Genomic DNA, 18,651 nt, shown 5'->3' with positions numbered 1-18,651 from the left:
TCTATATATCAAAAAGGTTAAAAAAAAAAAAACAGGAAATACTCTTAATAATATTACTGAAGGCTTATAGAATGTTTTGAAGAAAAGACAAAAGAATCAAACAAAATTTGAAAAGTCAATTTATTATATGACAAAGACGCGGATTATCAAACATGTCCTGTATTAAAGACTGTCACTTTACTTTTGATAAAGCCTTTCAATTTTGCGTGAGGGAAATGTGGTAAATATAGTCACATACGTGGATTGTGGTAAAGTATATGAGACTGGGTCACAGGGGAAATATTTTGGACTGGAGATGATTAATACAAGAACTGGAACTTGGCTAAAAATTGCTAAAAGGGGAAATGACAAGTTATATCTAAATGGGAAACGTTGAATCACATGGACATTGAAGTGGAATTTCTTGAGGATCAAATTTGGACTAACTTTCTATAATGTTTTCATTATGGTTTGGCACAGAAACCCGGGAGTGATCTAATAAAATATGACAACAGAGCTGAAAATCATTGTCACTATGGTGAAAGATGGGGATGCCGCAGAGAAAGAATTGGATGGCCATTAGTTAAAGACACAGAAGTAGGAGAAAATTCAATGCTATGAGAAGTAGAGGACATTCATTTATGCACTATTAAAACTTTCGGTTGGAGAGGTGGGATGATGAGGACTTGAAAATAGTAAAGGAGAAAAGACTGTGCACGCTACAGACTCACAGCATGACCATGAGTTGCTAGTGTTGTTGAGATGTGTAAAAGACATACGTGATCCAAAGAGAAAGTGGGGAAAAATGCCAGTGTACCAGGTAAGAGTAAGACTTCATCTGGTGCAGTGCACACAGTCTTGTATGCAAACACTGGAAAGACAGGGTAAAGTGGGAATAAAAGAACTTGTCAGACAGCACAATAATATGGAAGTCACTGGAAAATTTCCAAACACTAGTTACGTTTTGTTTCCTTTTGTGAAATCAAAATGTTCATAGTCTGCCTGTGACTGTGATAGCTTTTGTGTTTTAGCCTCTCTGATTCTGCAGCCTGCTCTGTATAAATATGGCCAGATGAGAACAAGTCCAATAGCACAGCAAGCCTAAGGAAGGAGCATTCATGTTACTTCAAAGATACCAACCACATGGTGCTGAAACATTAGCAGAGAAGTCTGAAAAAGAATATTAATCTCTGAATAGTTTCTGTGAAGAGTTTTTCTGTACAAGCTACTTCACATTCTCACTGTATCTTTGCATTGTCAATATCCACAATCTGGTATGATCTGACTCCTTAAAAGTATGTAAATAATAATGGCAGCATTAATATGGTAGCAGTAGAGATCCTCCCAGTCTTGCCTGAAATCCCACACAGTTTTTGAAATCTCAAACATCTCTATGTTCTTATAAGAAATACTTCATTCCCAAGTTTGACAGACAAATATAGATATCTTATCCTGTGAATAGAAAATGTTGGGGTCCATCTTACCCGTATTAAGAATAGTCCCTGGATAAGGAAGCTAAAGAAGCCTAGTATCAAAAAAAAAAAAAAAAAAAAGGCAAAAAAAAAGCTGAAGTTGTAATATAAAACTTAAGTGTCTGAGAGAAACCAGTGAACCAGGATTTTAGCATGCAGCTATTTCTTATATCCGTCTTTACACCAAAGGACACAAAGTCCCTACTCAGCTTGATTATTAGATTAGGCTATTATGAGGAACTGATCTGTCTACTGAAATCTATATTCTTTGTATTTCTGTTCATCTTCAATTAAGATTTTTTGATAGTTCCCTTTCAGTGTTTTCACTGAGAACATTCATCATTGTATTTGTTATTTGTTTCCAAAGTGATTTTCCAGAGCTGAGCAATATTTTTTTCAGTAGATGCATTATTTCTACAGTTGCCTATAAATAAATAAATAAATAAATAAATAAATAAATGAATAGGCAAGCTTCAGGGTACCAAAGTATGACATGGATCTTTGTCTGAAAATAGTTCAAACTAAAACAAAAATCCAGGAAAACAAATAATAATCCTTCTATGTATTTCTTTTGAGGCATATGCGAGTATGTTTCTCATTCCAGTTTGAAATTATATTCTACATTTCAAAAAGCTGAATTAAATTTAAAGAAAAAGCAGGTTTTGAAAAGGGTTCAATAGCTAAAACAAACCTTCCTGGGTGCCCCACAGTAGAAGCTTTTGATCTGGGTATTTTTCCTATTTAACCTAAAATTCTGATCCTGAACACATATTTTTTCTTCATTTTTATGTTTGGCAACTAACACTAAGACCCCAGGGTTAGTTTGGCTCCAGTGACTTAGAGCCTCTTCAGCTGTGCACAGTGAGAATCAGTAAATACCTAGGAGTATTTCAGCTGGGAGGATTACAGTCGTGCCAGTGTTTCCCAGAACAGCTGCTACAAGAAGCTTGCTTAATACCTGCTGCCTGTAAAAAGAATTAAGCAGTAAGTGAGGGCTTGCCACAGGACCTGTGTCCAGGTTTACTGAGCAAACCTGGGGAAGCAAGAGCACAGACATTTTGCTTACTCCAAGAACATATTTGACCCTCGGTTGCAGTTAGGTATGTTTGTCAAGATGGGTGTTTAATGGATTGGAAGAGGAAAGGAGAAGAAAACCTGCTCACACCACCAGTGATTCTGTAACCTGTACGTGAACTTTTAAAATTAAGTGGCTTTGTTCATAAACCTTGGTTATCTGGCATAGAACTGCTTCATCACTAATGCCAAAAAACCCCATGTGGTTTAAAAAAAAAAAGAGCAGTCAGTCCCCATAACTCCTCACAGCCCTTAAATACACTAATCCAAGAAATAAATATATTAATGTGTTGTTAAAACTCATATTACCCAAAATTTGTTTTTAAAGGCCCAATTGCTGAATAGCAAGTGTTGAGGGTCTTTTTCATCAAACTGTTTTGGAGGGATAGAAGAAAAACAGGTCTTATGTGTAGAAAGCAAATACCAAGCAGGGATGTTTCACAAAAAGCTAAGTAGTTTGGTTTTAATGAAATCTTTCAGTGTTTGTTTTCAACTTAGAAATCACAGCAGGTCAGTTTAAAAAGTCAGACTGCTTTCCTGATAGAAATAAAAGATAGATTAAATTCATGGTACAACCTTAGTGTCTTCTTTGAGGTAAAGTAAAAGCACAGTTTAGACTCAAAGTACAGTTATAATGATCTCTATGTTTTGAGATGGAAACAAAAAAATGAATTCCACCTGGCTGGGTGTGTGGAATAGGTGTGTGGTCTGGTGGTGGCCCAGATTCAACTCTTTTGAATACTTGTCCAAGGTAATCTAATCTGTGTATCCAGTCTTCCAGTTTAGAGGAAGATCTAATACCAATTCCCTGAAAATTGTTGAGAAAGTAAATACAGAGAAAGACTGTGAGATAAGGAAGATGTTGTATAATTCCCAGTTCTTACATCTAATGAAGGAATTACAATGCATTTTATAGATAATGCACTTTTCAAACATCAGTCTTGCAGTCCTCTGCTGTAGTACTTCACACGTTATGGTTTTTATCTCTTCTTTCATACAGGAAACAAGAGAAAATTTAAGATTTAGAGCAAGTGACGCCATTACCTTACCTTGACACAGCACTGTATCACAACAAGACTTCCACTGTCTCCTCCTGCCAGAGTTCTGTGCATAATCACATGTGAGACTGCAATGAGAGTCTCTGTACTTTGTAGAAGCACCCAGGTCCAATGAAAAGAGCTTGAGGGATTATTTCCTAGGCCCTTCTTTACTAGACAGTTGTAATGCACTATTCTCTTTTGAGCAAGTCTTTTGCAGAACCGCTCTCAGGTTGTTGGAGAACATCCAGTATCGTGCTAGAGTGCGTTAGGAAGGGAACCTCCCAAGCTGTCACTGAATCAGAGAAGCAAAATGTCATGCTACTTGCCATCCTCAAATGCCAACCTGAGGGCTAACTTGTTCACTTGGTTGGTGAAAGAGACCAGGGCATATTTTTAAGAGTTGAATACAGCTACAAAATGTTTAGGACATTTTCAAAATCTTACTAGCTCGTCTTGTGAAACTCATCAAAACACTGCATAGAAAAGCTCCGCATTTTCAAAGAATCTTAGAATGGCTTGGGTTGGAAGGGACCTTAAAGATCATCTAGCTCCAACCCCGCTGCCATGGGCACGGATGTGAACGCTTTGTGTTCACACAAAGGAACACTTTGTGAAAGTGTTTTTTTAGTATATTTTTGTGTTTGGTTGGTTGCTTTTCACATTTCATAAGGTCTAATTGACATTAAAACTTACTTTACACAGTAAATTTTCAAGGTTAAGTGAGTGGCTTCTTACCTGTGTCTGTGATGCCGTCTTATCATATTATCTTAAATCTTACCATAGTTGAAATATTTCTTGAAAATTGCAGCTCCCTGCTTTGTGTTCATATGAGACCCATTTCCATTAAGGTAGATAAATAAGACCCCAGCTTTCAGAGTGACAGAGAAAAGCTTAGAAATACAAACTATAGTAATTTAAAAATTAGAAAGCAAATAAAACCTAACTGTAGACCCTGTTAGGAAACTGTATTTCAAATCTCTCACATAGGCCAGTGCCTGATTTTTCAAGTGTTTCAGGATGATAAAGATTAATCCTGCCTATAGAATTCCTACTAGTATTACTAATTTCATGTTTCTTTTGGAATTCCTGAGGGATATCTTCTCATCCTTGCAATTTATTCCTGTTCATTTTAATGCTTTCTGCTGTGTTTATAACTCTTGACTGAGTAAATGAGAGATGAAAAGTCTGTTTGACTAAAGCTTTACACTGATGACATTACAATACCACTCCAATGAAATTCAAATATTCAAACCAAAAACATTGGAGATACAGAAAGATTTAGACACAGTCAGTAAGAAATTGTAAGGGAAGTTCATTTTCATTATGCATAGAGGTGTCTTTGACATTTTCTCTATATGTATTCTGAAGGGGTCTTTCAATTGGTTCCTTAAATTCACATCCAAAACGTATATTGGCTGTTTAATCTTGTTACTTGAAGGTTATGTCCTCAGTTAATATCAGTTAGAAAAACTAAATTGTAAAGTGTGACTTCAAAGCAGAAAAACGGTGTGAAGGCCAATGATCAACTCGAGGTGAGCTGACGTGTTTCGGTCTACACAGAGAATGTGGAGTCACTGCAGATGAGTATTTAGGTAGCTGAACGTTTCCTACAAATGCAGGAACCAGCTCATTTGGTAGTTGAGTTTGCATACTGATTATATAAAGGCTGGTAATGTTGTCTGCAATTAGATGTAACAGTGAAGCTTATGCGTTTTTCACCTCAAGAGTGAATGGAACTAAACAGAGAAACCTAAGCCAAAGGCCAGTCTTGGAATGAGCATCCTTTTCTAAACACATGGTTTCCAGATGCAACATTTTCTTCACTACTTTCATTTAGTACTTCTGACTGAGTTGTTTGCTAAATCAATCCTTCTCCCTCACGATACATCAGCATTGCTGCAAAATATAGTCTGTAATTCAATTTGTGGATAGTCCAATTTTTATTTATTTGTTTATTTATTTTATAAGACTAAGTAAAGAGTAAGACTATATACATACACAACATTCCACATTTTTCTGAAACAAGGAGTCACATTTCTTTAATGGAGGGATGATATTTGACCTATGTGATCATATGATTCAAAAACATTTTCATTATAAAAGCTGAATTATGGAAATAAAAGAACGCCTACATCTGTACATGACAAACATAGAGAGCTGAAAACTTATATGGCTAATTTATTTGTTATAAAATATATGGTATGTTGTTAAATTCTAAAGCCTTGACTTGTCTAAGTAGCCTATGTTCCCAATTGCATTTGAATGATTAGTTTATGATATGTAAAGTGTCCTACTGATTTTCTCACATTTGCAGAATGATGGCATTTCAGAGTGGACATCTGATCCAAGTGTGTCGGTTTAACTTGCAAGCATTTTTATTGCTATACAACACTCCATAGTGAAAGACATGTATCAGTTCCCTTGACATATAAAGCTCCAAGCTGGATTGTGGTCTGTATTCTAAATATTTATTTTCTTTAATAGGATTTTACCGTACTTAAAACTCATCTATTAAGCAAAAAGTGAAGACCTGGCATTTAAATCAAATATACTGAGACAACTGAAGAAGAATAGGTGTAAGAAGGGGAGAAAAGATAATAAGAGTTAAACATTATTTGGGGTATTTGGATTTAAAGCTCTTTAAGAAAGTGAATTTATTTTAAAATGACAGGATTTCGAGTCTGAGCTGGTCCTTTTTAAACTGCAAAGATTTATGTTTTTTAAACTGTTTTGTAATACAAAATGTCTTTTAATTTAGCATGACAAGAAGCAAATAAAAACTGTCTGATGTTCTTGTCAAGAACTTAATCCAACTGGACAGAATGAGGTAGAAATACAACAATATCTTTTTACCAGGAAATATATTGTGTTTTATAGTCTTATTTTTCAGAAATGATTAAAGTAAAGCATTCCAACTGGTATCTAGTCTAGCAGACAGGAATTTTTATTTATTTATTTATTTTACAGATGTTAGGAATTCTCTGGACAATGCATTTTCCATTTTGTGGGTTCAGCCATTAAAACTACCTGGAGATTTTTGGTGCCATCTCTTAGATATCTGTTGACATTGATTTTCCAGGTCAGTGCTCAGCACTTTTTCAAATTTGAACTCCATTCATATTACACAAACTGGATTTAAACCTACTTATTTCTTATCTTGACTCTGCGATTAGCAGCACTCTCTGCCCTAAGACAGCTCTTCTACAGATAACAAGGATGCTGCCGGCCTTTTATATATATATAAATATATATACTCTAAAATTGTTAAAGAACCCAAGAACTACTTTAATTTTCACCTCTTGTGAAAAAAATAAGTTACAAAACACCAACAGATGCCAAAGATCATCAGCTTATGGATGAAGACTGCTGCTGACTTTATCTCTCTGGCCTTTAGCATATGTGTTTGTTTGTTTGTTTTGTTTTGTTTTCTGAAATGTTACACTATCTGGCCTCCTGTTGCTACTGCTGCTTCATTGAAGAATAAGTTAAGTATACTGAAGAGCTCAAAAAGAAAGTTAATGCTGAGGAGGAACAAGGAAAGACGATCTGTACTCTGAAGCCTCAACCATCTCATACTTCTTTCAAGGGTCTCACCCACTCATCTTGGCAAAGCTGAAAGGATATAAAAGGGCAGCAGTCATTACATATTTGTAATGTTTCTTTGAGGTTTTGGTTTTGGTTTTGTTTTCTTCATATGCATCAAGCACTAGTCTCTGGATGAGAAAAGGCTAGATGGACCTTTTGTCTGATCTGTAATGCTAACTTCACACCCTGCTTTGTCGTGTTCAACATACTGTGTTGTTTGATATCTGTGGAGAAGTAGGGTCATTCTTGCCAGGTGGAGAGCCAGACAACAGTAAATGCTTTTTATTGTTAAATACTTTTCTAACAGCGTGTCATATACTCAACAGACATCAACAAAATAGCTCCAGAAACAAATGTAACTGCAGCAGTTTATATCAGCCCAGGAGTGTTTTTTTTTTTTTTTTTTTTAATTCAGATATTATTACTCAGACACAGAATACTAAAACATGGCTTGTTATTCCCCTGTTTTTTGTTTGTTTGTTTTTAGTTGATCAAGCACACAAAGGAAAATTGTGTTTTACAAAACAAGTTATACCTTCTAACCTCAATGCAATATTCATAAACCACAGATTGCAACTATACATGAGAAAAGTGCAAATCCACACATCATATATAGAATTCTATACATTTCCCATTTTGCCACTTGAGATTGGGTTTCAAAGTTATGCATAACCATTCATTCACAGGGCTCATACAAGCTTGCATTGATGGATGAAACTCGTACTCACTATGGGTATGGGAAAAACTCTTTATGTAATCCTCATAAATCCTGTGGTGCTGTGAGAGCTGTTTCAATTGAGGCACTCCAAGAGAAAAAGAAATACCAGACTCCAACCCCATGTGTTAATTAGATAATACTTCTCTTTGTATCATCATTATCTCAAATTAAGAATTAAGGTAAATTAAGATTAGAGGAATGTGAAGTTAATTTGAATATTAAATGATTGTCTCTGGAGACCTAAGCCCTAACAAGAGTCACACATATTTAGTTATTTTTTGAATTGTCCACTTGAGAAAACCATAACCGGAATGTGTACAACTGGTTCTTTCTCTTCAAGGAAAGGTCAAGGTCTGGACTGGTAGAGATACTGTAGTTCAGTCTGAGATATGCTGGAAGGTTTGGAGGGAGGAATCCAGCAGTGCTTCCTCCCATGCCATGCCCTGCTTAAGCAAATGCATCTCCATGGGGGTAGTGAGGAGAAAAGCTGGAAGAGCACAAGGAACTATTTACACAACTGGAACCATTCCATCCTCAGTCAAGTGAAGCAAATAGCTGTAAAAGTGTTCTCTATTTCAGCCATCCAAGAATAACACATCAAAGTGGACATCATGACAAGTCAGTTGCCATGAGCACACGAGTGTCTAACTGGGAAAACACCCACACACATTGAACTTTTGTCCAGCAAATCCTATCTCTACTTCTTATTAATGCAAGTGTTGCTGTCACTCATCTTTAAAAGCAACCTAGGAGCTTTAGGGGAAATATGTATAGACACAGGATAGGTCCATCTCTGAGATGAGACAGAAAAGAAACAAATAAAATATCCAGCTTAGACAGAGGTGGGGTATCTTGTTTCCTCACATCAGGCTCCACAGACACTGGTTCCACTTGACTAAGTCTTAAAGTCTGTGTACCTAACCCTTCTAAGAACACAGTGTTTGTTTCTCAAAGAGTCTTCTCTGATAGAGATAGATAATTCTTGTAGTTAATTCTACTAGCAGTTCCAGAAACTTGTATGAAAAAGTCTTCTGAAGTACTCTGAGTTTTCTAAATTCCCTTATTCACTGTTGCACAGTTTAGAACATGAGTAATAAGTTCCTCCTGCTGCTTAACTAACTATGAAATCTGCAGGTAACCGAACAGAATTTGACCAAATTACTTGGGCAATCAACTCCTGCATTTACATATTTTTAAAGCTGGATCAAATGAAATAGGTCATTTTCTTTGTGGATGCTTCTGCATGTTCTTTTTCTTTCAGAAATGAACTAATGACTCTTTTTTTTTTTTTCTTCATTTGAATAAGGCTTGAACATAAATTCATATAACACAGCCACTCATTGCCAAGTGCAATAAAACCTTATGACAGCAAAATATGTGATTATCCGTAAGTCATAATTTAGCTCTGCTATCTTTCCTCCTCCTGACCAGGCTTCCTTCTATCTGCAGTGCCTCCAGCCTTCCTCTCCACCCCTCATAAGAAAAAGGATTGGAAAACAGATTCTTAAGCCATGACCAGTGGCTTTCCTCAGGCATTTCTGGACTTGGATCTTTCTGAAGAATACAACACTTTGCAAACTACAGAAGTAGAGATTTCATCTCAGAGCCCAATGATCTAACCTGGAATACATTCACCTAAAAAACAGGCTTTGCCTCACACAACAATTTTATAAACCAGCCAAAACAGATCGAAACAGTTATTTTTTTGGAAAACACAAGCTTCTGCTACATTTCTTTGGGATGTGGTCTCCAAAATAAGCAGTTCAAGTATTTAATCTGGGAACACCTAGTGTAGGTCATTGTTCTAGTTCAACTGGGGTTAAGATTCTGTCTAAGAGAATTAAAAGTTCAACATTCAATTTTAGCATCAGGAAACATTAAATCATGGGAGTTGTGTTTCTTCAAATAAAATATATCACAGAAGATGCAGTGTGGATCATAGTATGACTGTGATATTGTGATATCATCAGACAGTAAAAACAAGAACTTCTGACCAATAGATACTTTGTCACTGTCTGATTGGTCTTCAGATTTCTACATTCTTGCACATTCAGAAAATCCTGATAATAATTCCCATCAGGTATTATTGTCTTACAGTATTAGAATGCCTATGCATCAAATACCTGTATGCAATACAAATGAGAAGATGCTATTCATTTTGGGAATAAATAAATGGCAAAAAAATAATGTGTATATATAATAATGAGACCCTGAACTGTTTAATACATTTCATGGGCTTGAAAAACTTGGATTAGATTATGTTAGATTAAATCTAGAAAAAAAGATTTACAGTGAAATGCTTTTTTTTTTTTTTTTTTTTTTGACGAGTGGTAATTCTCTCATGTGTCCAGAAAATTTTACAAGATTGGAAAGAAAAGGGCTAGTTTCTTAAACCTTCCTTACAGAGAAATAGCAACAATGTCTCTTCTTTTGCTCAGTCATCACAGATTTCATTCAGAATTCAGAAAATGAAGCATCAAATTTTGTTTCTAAGAACAAAAGTAATTCAAATCTTTCACTTCCCAAGGTAGTCCTCTCAACATTTAGTAAGCCACATTATGATTTCAAGTGATGAATTTAGCAATCCTAGAATTCTAGAATGTCAGAAATCTTGAAGGTGTCCTCCAGTTTCTCCCTTGAGGACTTTAAGTTAAATACACATTATCTATACAAAAACACTAGCACTAGTTATTCTACCCACTTTTTTTTGAGACACTCAGCCAGGAAGTGACAAACATGCTCTAACTTCTGCTCTTGTGAACATTTATTTATAGAAAGTGGAATAATGCTTTCCATGAATCTTTACTTATTACATTCTTGTAGGGGGAAAGGAGTAGGTTCAAATGTCTTCAGGCAGAGCAACGCATTCAACCTGAACCTGACCCTGGCCCTGACCCTAAAAAACCTTTGAATCCTGCTCAAGTGTTTGATAGCCTATCCTGACAGGCTATTGAATCAGAAGAAAGAACAATCAATTTTCCAGTTGTATCTTTTTACAGAAAGACCCTAAATCTAACTCTTTTCTTCTAGATTGGGATGTTGAATGAAAGAACAGGTTTTCATTTGTTTGTCTTTTCAGATTTGAATTTATTTTCCTCCTGTACATAGTTACGTACCATCTCTCTTCTTCTTTTCCCTTTTCACTCATTTAGATCCAGTTATGGAACTAAAGTAAATAAATTACAGCTCTATTATTTTCACAGCCCCCTCACAATCTATACCAGCTGTCTAATCGTTATCAAGGGTTTTGTGGGCCTCACTGTTGATACGACTGCAGGAAAGACTAGAGGAAGGAAAGGAAAAAGACTACATGGTATTTACAGCTGTGTCCATCAACACACAAGGATGGCACAGAGCATTGCCTCAGGCTATTTCAGTTGGGACTGGAGTGATAGGTAACAGAAACCCAAACTAAGTAGGCGTAGAGCTGAAGCTTTGACAGCATGAAAGAGATAACGGACACAGAATGAGCTGTTGGTGCTCAGTTTTGGTAGAACTAAAGGAGGCTCATCCATGGATGCCAAAGTGTTGTCTCTCAATAAAGTCAGCTTCAAGATAAGGGGGTGCAGTTTTTTTTTTTTTTTTTTTTTTGTCCATCACACATAAACAGAACTCCAGAGAAACAGTCTAGCAACTCTGAAGAGGCTGTATTATTCAAGAAAAATATGTGATATGTTTTACTCGTTTGGATGCATTTGGGTACTTCTGTAACTCAATTCCCCTCCTGTTTTTATGTAACATTGACTGGCTATTTTCCTTTTCCAAACACCAGAACAATTCATATGAGAAAGCCAGCTAGTTTTTCTCTATTAAAAAAGAATCAAGATTGTAAGAACCATAAGAATTCTGTAAAATAGTCAGCCAAAATGTCCATCAATGATCAGTTAAAAACTGTCCTCTCATTAAAAAAAGGCATATCTTCTGTTTACAGGAGACAACAAACCATATATTACTATGCCATCAAGAGCTTCAGAAGTGCTAAATTAGAATGGCTTTTGATATTAATGTAATGTTCACATTACACATTTGTGCTGTGCTAATTCCCATGTGATGGCCTTTAAATTGCCTCAGCTACAGTAGCAGAACAAAACAGTGCATAATCAATGAAGAATTTTCACATGCTACCCTTATGGTAGGGTAGCACATGAACTGCCACACTGTGGTAGGGGTCTCTTTGTAGTAAATAGTCAGGGTCACAGTCTTGATCTGAACAAATTTACCAGTTTATAACACTGTGATTACTATTTCTGTCAGAGAAGGGTTAATTAAAGGGTTACTTCAATTTATTTTATTTTATTTTATTTTATTTATTTTGTTTTATTTTATTGACTTTATTTGGAAGTTACTGGGAAGACTGTGAAAAGCCTTATCCCATTGTTATACTGTCATTAAGTCACAGAGGTCTAAGCCAACCCAAGGGAATTTTTAAAAGCTTTGCTGATTCTGAATGACCAACTGTGTGAACAGAGCTTAAGAACTTGGGCTTCATTCGAAAAAATAAAAATAAAAAATACTTTTCTCCCATAACTTTGTGATAATTGTCTTTGGGAAAGAGAAGACTTCAACTTCGCATGTTTTAAGTTATTTAAGAAAACCACGATAAATATATCAAGTACAATCCTCTGCTCTTGATTGCTGCAGTCTTTGAATATTCTTTAAAAATCCAGTCTGAGTACTATGCTGGTCATGTACTGAAGCTTTGTGGATTTTGAAAGCTATATTTACATTTTTAAAGGATAAAAAGTCCATATTCACACTGTATACATTCAAGAGATACTGAAATACAACTTCATTTTCCCTACTGCACCACAAAAGTCTCAAGACAGATTTAAAAAATCAAATAAAACTTGATATATTATTTTTTTTCTTAAAAAAAAAATAATAAATAAATCTCTAAGGTAGGCATACTGTATTTCCTTAAGGCCAACTTTGATGCCTGGAAGTTCAGGATGCTTGGGTCCAGCTGGAACTGTGCTGCTTAGTTGTGATCTTACCCAAGTTGCCTGGTTTGCAGCAGTAGGAAATGGTGTCTGCAGAGAGATCTGGCATCATGTTAAGGAGTACTTCTTCACCAAAGAGTGCATTAGGAAAAAGTAAAAGAAACTTACTCCAGGATATTAAAAAAAAAAAAAAAAAAAAAAACAGTTTTTATAGTTTTGGGGTCAAGTCCCTAATTTGTTTTGTTTGTAGAATACTTATCCTATTTTGATATCTGCAGAATAATATAAGAATATTGAAATAGTAAAGTCAGAAAGAAAGTGACTTAGCTGGAGGTAGATTTATTTTTCTTTTGTGTGTTGTAGGGGTCTGACCCTTCTACTTAATGTCTTTGTCATTCAGGTTATCACTCCGCAGAGACCATTGGGTGAAATTTAAGTAATATATTTGACATATTACTTTGTACAATTTTTTTGTTTTCATTACTTTTGTGGGCCTTCTTTATTTTTTATTATTTTTTTTTCCTTCAGAAATACATCAAGTATAACTTGCTTGCCTATATATTCAAATTTTTACAATTATAATTCTAAACTTTCTCACATCCCAAAGAAGATGTCAGTCTCTACTGTAAGACTGATAGATAACCAATTTGCCAGTAGTCATCTTTGCAAAATTATCTTTCTAGCACTAAGATTTCTCCAACCCATGGCACAGTATTCAAGATAACAGAGAGTATTGAACATTTTATGGTGTGTGAATGAGTGTCTGGGAAAGGTCAGGCTTCCGTAAGGCAGATCAGCCACCAGTGGAGCAGGAGAAATATGCTCCTTTCTTGTCCCTCCTCATCACTTGTTTCTGCCTCTTTTGTTGTAACAGAATCAACTGAACTTTTTGAGTGGTCACTCTCCAACAGAAACTGAGAACAGTCAGTATGGGCAGCAGATAATATCAGTATGGCCAATAATACTTTCTTTATGACTTCTTAAATTGATGTGAGTTTGTGCCTAAAAAGCAAGAACTAAAAATCCCAACAAATTACCTTTTCTCAGTATTTCAAAAAGGGTAGAAAAACTCTTTTTAAACATTGTCAAGGCTACATCAACAATGACAGGTGATGCACTACCTCCCAGATTTTTCTGTCTTTTATCAGTGGGCTGATACTCCACTACAATCCTCTGTTGCCACTCTTGTGCTTCAGCTGCAGACTTTCTGGCTGCATCTGTGTTATGAACAATGGACAAAGACTGTTCTGTGCTCCTGACCTCCAATGGCATGGTATGGCCTGCCTCCACACATTTAATCAAGCTTCTCTCCAAAGAAAACTGAGATGAAAATACCCAAACTGACCATGGGAAACAGACGTAGAAAAGTGCTGTCTCCTAAACTGTGCCCAGGTATTGTCTGGACAATGCTAAATGGCACAAGGCAAAACACTGACGGGAGCATGATAACTGTTAAATGACATACATATTGGTGGGGTAGTGCTCCAACTTGCTCCCTGGTTGTGGCTTTTTTTTAGTATTTACTAGTAAGCTCTACTACATACTATTTACTATTTACTACATAAGCTCTGGTGCTGGAACCAGGTTTTATTTTTGGTGGTGAAACAGCATTACCCCAACAAGTTCTGTATAACTAACGAAAGCTCTTTGGAATGATGGAAATAGTATCCTATTACTATAGTATAATTCTGATTTTTATGGGAAACATAGCTTGCGAAACAAGAGTAAGATTAAATGGAGTTTCTAGTGTTTCGTTTTGTTTTGTTTTGTTTTGTTTTGTTTTCTGCAGTTGTTTTTGTTAGTGGTGGCGGGTTTGGTTTTATTTATATAGATATATTTTTCTTTCTATAACCTGAAACAGAAAACAAAGCCTTCTGTGTGACACTACTCAAACATGTCCATAATATTGTCTGTTCTACTGGGAAACAGACCATTTTTCTTCCTAAGCACCACCGAAAGTGTGGCTGTCCACACAGCCCCCGTCAAGAAAAAATATGGATGATCTGAGAGAAAGAAAAGCAAATCAGGAAACTGCCTGCAGAGATAAGAGTGAGGAGGATTTAAAAGGATAGTGTTTCCATAAATCAAGGCAACTGGTGACAGCTTTAAAGTAAGGGTCAAAAACATTGCAAGAGGTGTCACTAGGATAAGAAGTTAATCCAAGTTTCCATCTCTCTGCCTTTAGTGCTTGTTCAAGTGGAAGTTAAAGATCCCATGGCATTATTTCAGGATCATAATAGATTGATATCCTGCCCAAATCCTCCCTTTCAGGATCATCACAGACCTCTGTACCAATATCAATGCACACAGATTTATGTGATTGCTATAAACAAAGGAACACATTTGTCTGCATACCATTGCTAGTTTATTCATCTTGTTTGCACAGCAGCAAAGAATGTTAAATTGTCAGAAGAATGCTGAGTAATGTCCACAGCATCAGGATGGGTTTGCAACAAGTGGAATAAAATACTAAAAATTATCTCTCTTACAGAGGATTCCAAGAAACCATGTAAACTGGTCAAGAACTTCCTAGTACCAAACGACCCAAATAGGAGGTTTTGCAAAAATTTCTCAAAATTCCCTTTGATGCATTGTATGTGGAGTTATATTGCCACATAATAATAGAAATTAATGTTTCTTGCCTCAAAAAGAAAATGGCATTTATACCATTCTCTGGAGCGTATGAAACAAAAAAAGCCAAATTTATAATTTAAAGAGGCAGATTTTGTGCTGCCTTACACAGAGTAGCCTTTATTCATGGGGACATCCTTTAACGTAGGATTATGTTCTAGCAAATAAATTCAAGAAATTCAGGTGGTAAATTTTGAAATGGATAGTGTATGAGATAAGTGGCCTGAAGGGAAGGAAATTGGTGCTTGTGTTTCAGTGAAGCAGAAGTTAAACACAAGTTACTCCCACCAAATATCAACATAGGTAGGAGGTCTGATGTACAAATGTACAAAAATAGCTCTTTAAACTGATCTGTAGAATGCAAAAACTTTGTTTTATGTGTGGTCTAACCCTGATTCAGCTTTGAAGCCAGCTGAATTGCTAAAGAGCTGTTGTGAATAAGAAATCTATCAAATGAACTATTTTGAAAGTAAATTATGTTTCCGTATTACATTGCTTAAAACAAACAAACAAACAAACAAAAATGACAACAATAAAAAGAAAAAGGGCATTCTGTGTTCATTTTATTTACATAAATCATTTAACAAATATACAAACTAGCTAGTGTAGCCTGATGCTCAGGAATGGGAAACATGGGAATGAGAAACATGGCATTCAGGAATGGGAAAATGAAGCCAGTGTTAATATGGTTTAACTTCTGTAGCATTGCTATGAATCTTACCTTTCTATTGTCATTATCCAAATAGAAAAAGGAAAAAAAAAAGAAAAATAATAATAATAATAAAAAAAGGAATTGACATTTTTCAGTATTAATAGCAAAAAGGTAATTAACTCAAAGATACTTGGAAAAAGTGAAAATTCTCAGTCTGATTTTCCTCTTATACCAGTTTTATGCCGGTAGAACTAACAACTCCATGGGATCAGGCTTTTGGACAGGTCTCAGGGCATGCTTCCTAGAATGATGATGAAGTGGAAAGGAGTTTCTTTAAGTGGCTGAGTTCCTGTCTGAATGACTATTTGAATGCTAAAGAGATGGTTTTTTTCTAATTATACTGTAGGTTATCTGCAGTCTTGCATAAAAGCCATTATTATTAAAATCTAAATATAATAACTCTTTTTGGAAGAGTCCATTGGTCTCAATTACATTAATTCTGACATATCCTAAGTAGTTATTTTTAAAGGGAATAATATTGCAGGTGGAAGGAAGAATTTATGTGCGGTTTAAGAGAACACACAAGCTGGGGTTGTTATGATTAAAAAATAAACTAAAAAAAAATGTCAATTTGTACAATCCCCAGGAAGGCAACAAGACATTTTGCATCTCTGAGAGATGATTTCAGTTTTAAATTGAAATGCTTATGTTGAAACACTTGAGTTTGAAACAAATTGACTATATCTTTTTAATAGAATTAGAAATGGCAAACAGCAGGAACAGCATGACCCTACAGGCACTCGTGTAATCTATTTATCAAGATAACAATCAAGGAAGAATCATTAACATAAAATCAGCGATGCTTCTTCCTAGCAAATAAGTAAATAAAGGGGAAAAAAATGCTTCCTGGCTGATTGTTCAGTGATTCTCCAGATGAAGGCTACTGTCTTTGCTTTGGTAGCTAATTCCTGTAGGAAACTGAGAGGCTGCTTTTCTGAGAATGTGTTGAGGTGGCAGAAAGGTCTGAAGATTTGAGAAGTGTTCAGCTGCAGTCATGACAACTAAATGTAGATTCGAAACTTCAACTAATTAATCTATGATTTCTCATGGTTATGAAGCTGTCAGGATTAATTCAACAAGATAGCAGAAAACAGTCAAAAAGGTCATTACTGATGCACTGTATATTTGAAGGCATTTGAAAGACAAATTAAGTATATCATGAGATTTTTAAGTATGCAAATCCCTACCATTAATAGCATTTTTAAATTGAAATGGAGGATTATTGTGTTAGTACATTAATCACAGCACCTTTACATTGCATACAGATTGTAACAGTTTGTTTTTACATTAATATTGTAAATGATGTTTAAAATAGTCATAGGAAGCACAGGTGGACACAATAGGCATCACAGCTGTCTGGGAATTTGTTTAAGTTCTTGTGTTTGCCAGAGTTGCTTTTGCCACCTCAGTGATGAATGCATAGCTTAATATAAATAAATCCCTTAGAATTCCTGAAGTGTTATTCTGTGCTATCCAAGAATACAGGGATGAGTGTCAAAATGGCAGTGAGTAGCAAGGAGGAAAATATCACCCGTCCTTTCTGAAGAAATAAACAGAAAAAAATATATTTTAAAAATGACAGTTACATTAATTAAAAAAAAAAAAAGGTACTCAATGTTGATTCTTGTTTTAGCTGGTTAAAAAAAAAAAAAAAAAGATGTTTCATGGGTTTGCATAGGTGAAAATAAATAATAATAATACAAAAACAATTTTATTTGGGATGGTGCCAAAAAATGACTTGTTGATCTGAGAATTTTTTTTTTTTTTTTTGAAGGGAAGGGTTATTTTGAGCAGTGAGCATAGAAATCAATCATTCTCAGTTAGCTGTGGATCTCATTTTAATTGAGAACCATAATCCCCATATTACAGGTAGGGCAGTAAATTGACATAATTGGCATTGCTCTGCAAGTCAGTGTGGGAACAGAGCTGGAACTCGTTTGGTCTCAGCAGGAGAGTGAGAGCAATCTGGCTTAAAGAAGCTACTTCCAGTCATCATGCTGTCTGTTTTCTATGACAGGGAGCTCTCTGTGGGTTACATTACCCAATCATGATTAAACTGCTTGTAGTTTGGAGGTCTCCACGTTACACACTGCCAATCACAGTCCAGACTTCAAGTTTCACATTTGAAACTTTGGCTTCAAATCACAGCCTAGTGCTGTATTAGTCTTCCAACACTTCTCCTTCATGGTATTTTGCTCAAACTTGTGTTTTTGGTCATGAACCAGTTACATTTTCAGTTTTACAATTAAGTTTCTGCCTCCAAAATTCTATGTGCTCCTGTTTCATATCTGATGGGCACAGACCACTCCTGCTGTCCTGTGCAGGAGGACAAAGGTAGGCGTCCCTCATGGGGCTACTTCTGTTTCTGGAAAATGTTCAGGCTTTGTGATGAGGAAAGGTCACAATTTGCCTCTCTCTTCATCAGATGGGTGGAAATGGATGGTAGGATGCTTTCATCTCTGGTAGCCAGCATTAAGCAGGAAACAGTGCCAATATGAGA

This window comes from Anser cygnoides, chromosome 1 (genome assembly GCF_040182565.1).
Source record: "Anser cygnoides isolate HZ-2024a breed goose chromosome 1, Taihu_goose_T2T_genome, whole genome shotgun sequence".
Lineage (NCBI taxonomy): Eukaryota > Metazoa > Chordata > Aves > Anseriformes > Anatidae > Anser > Anser cygnoides.
This window is presented reverse-complemented; position numbering follows the sequence as displayed.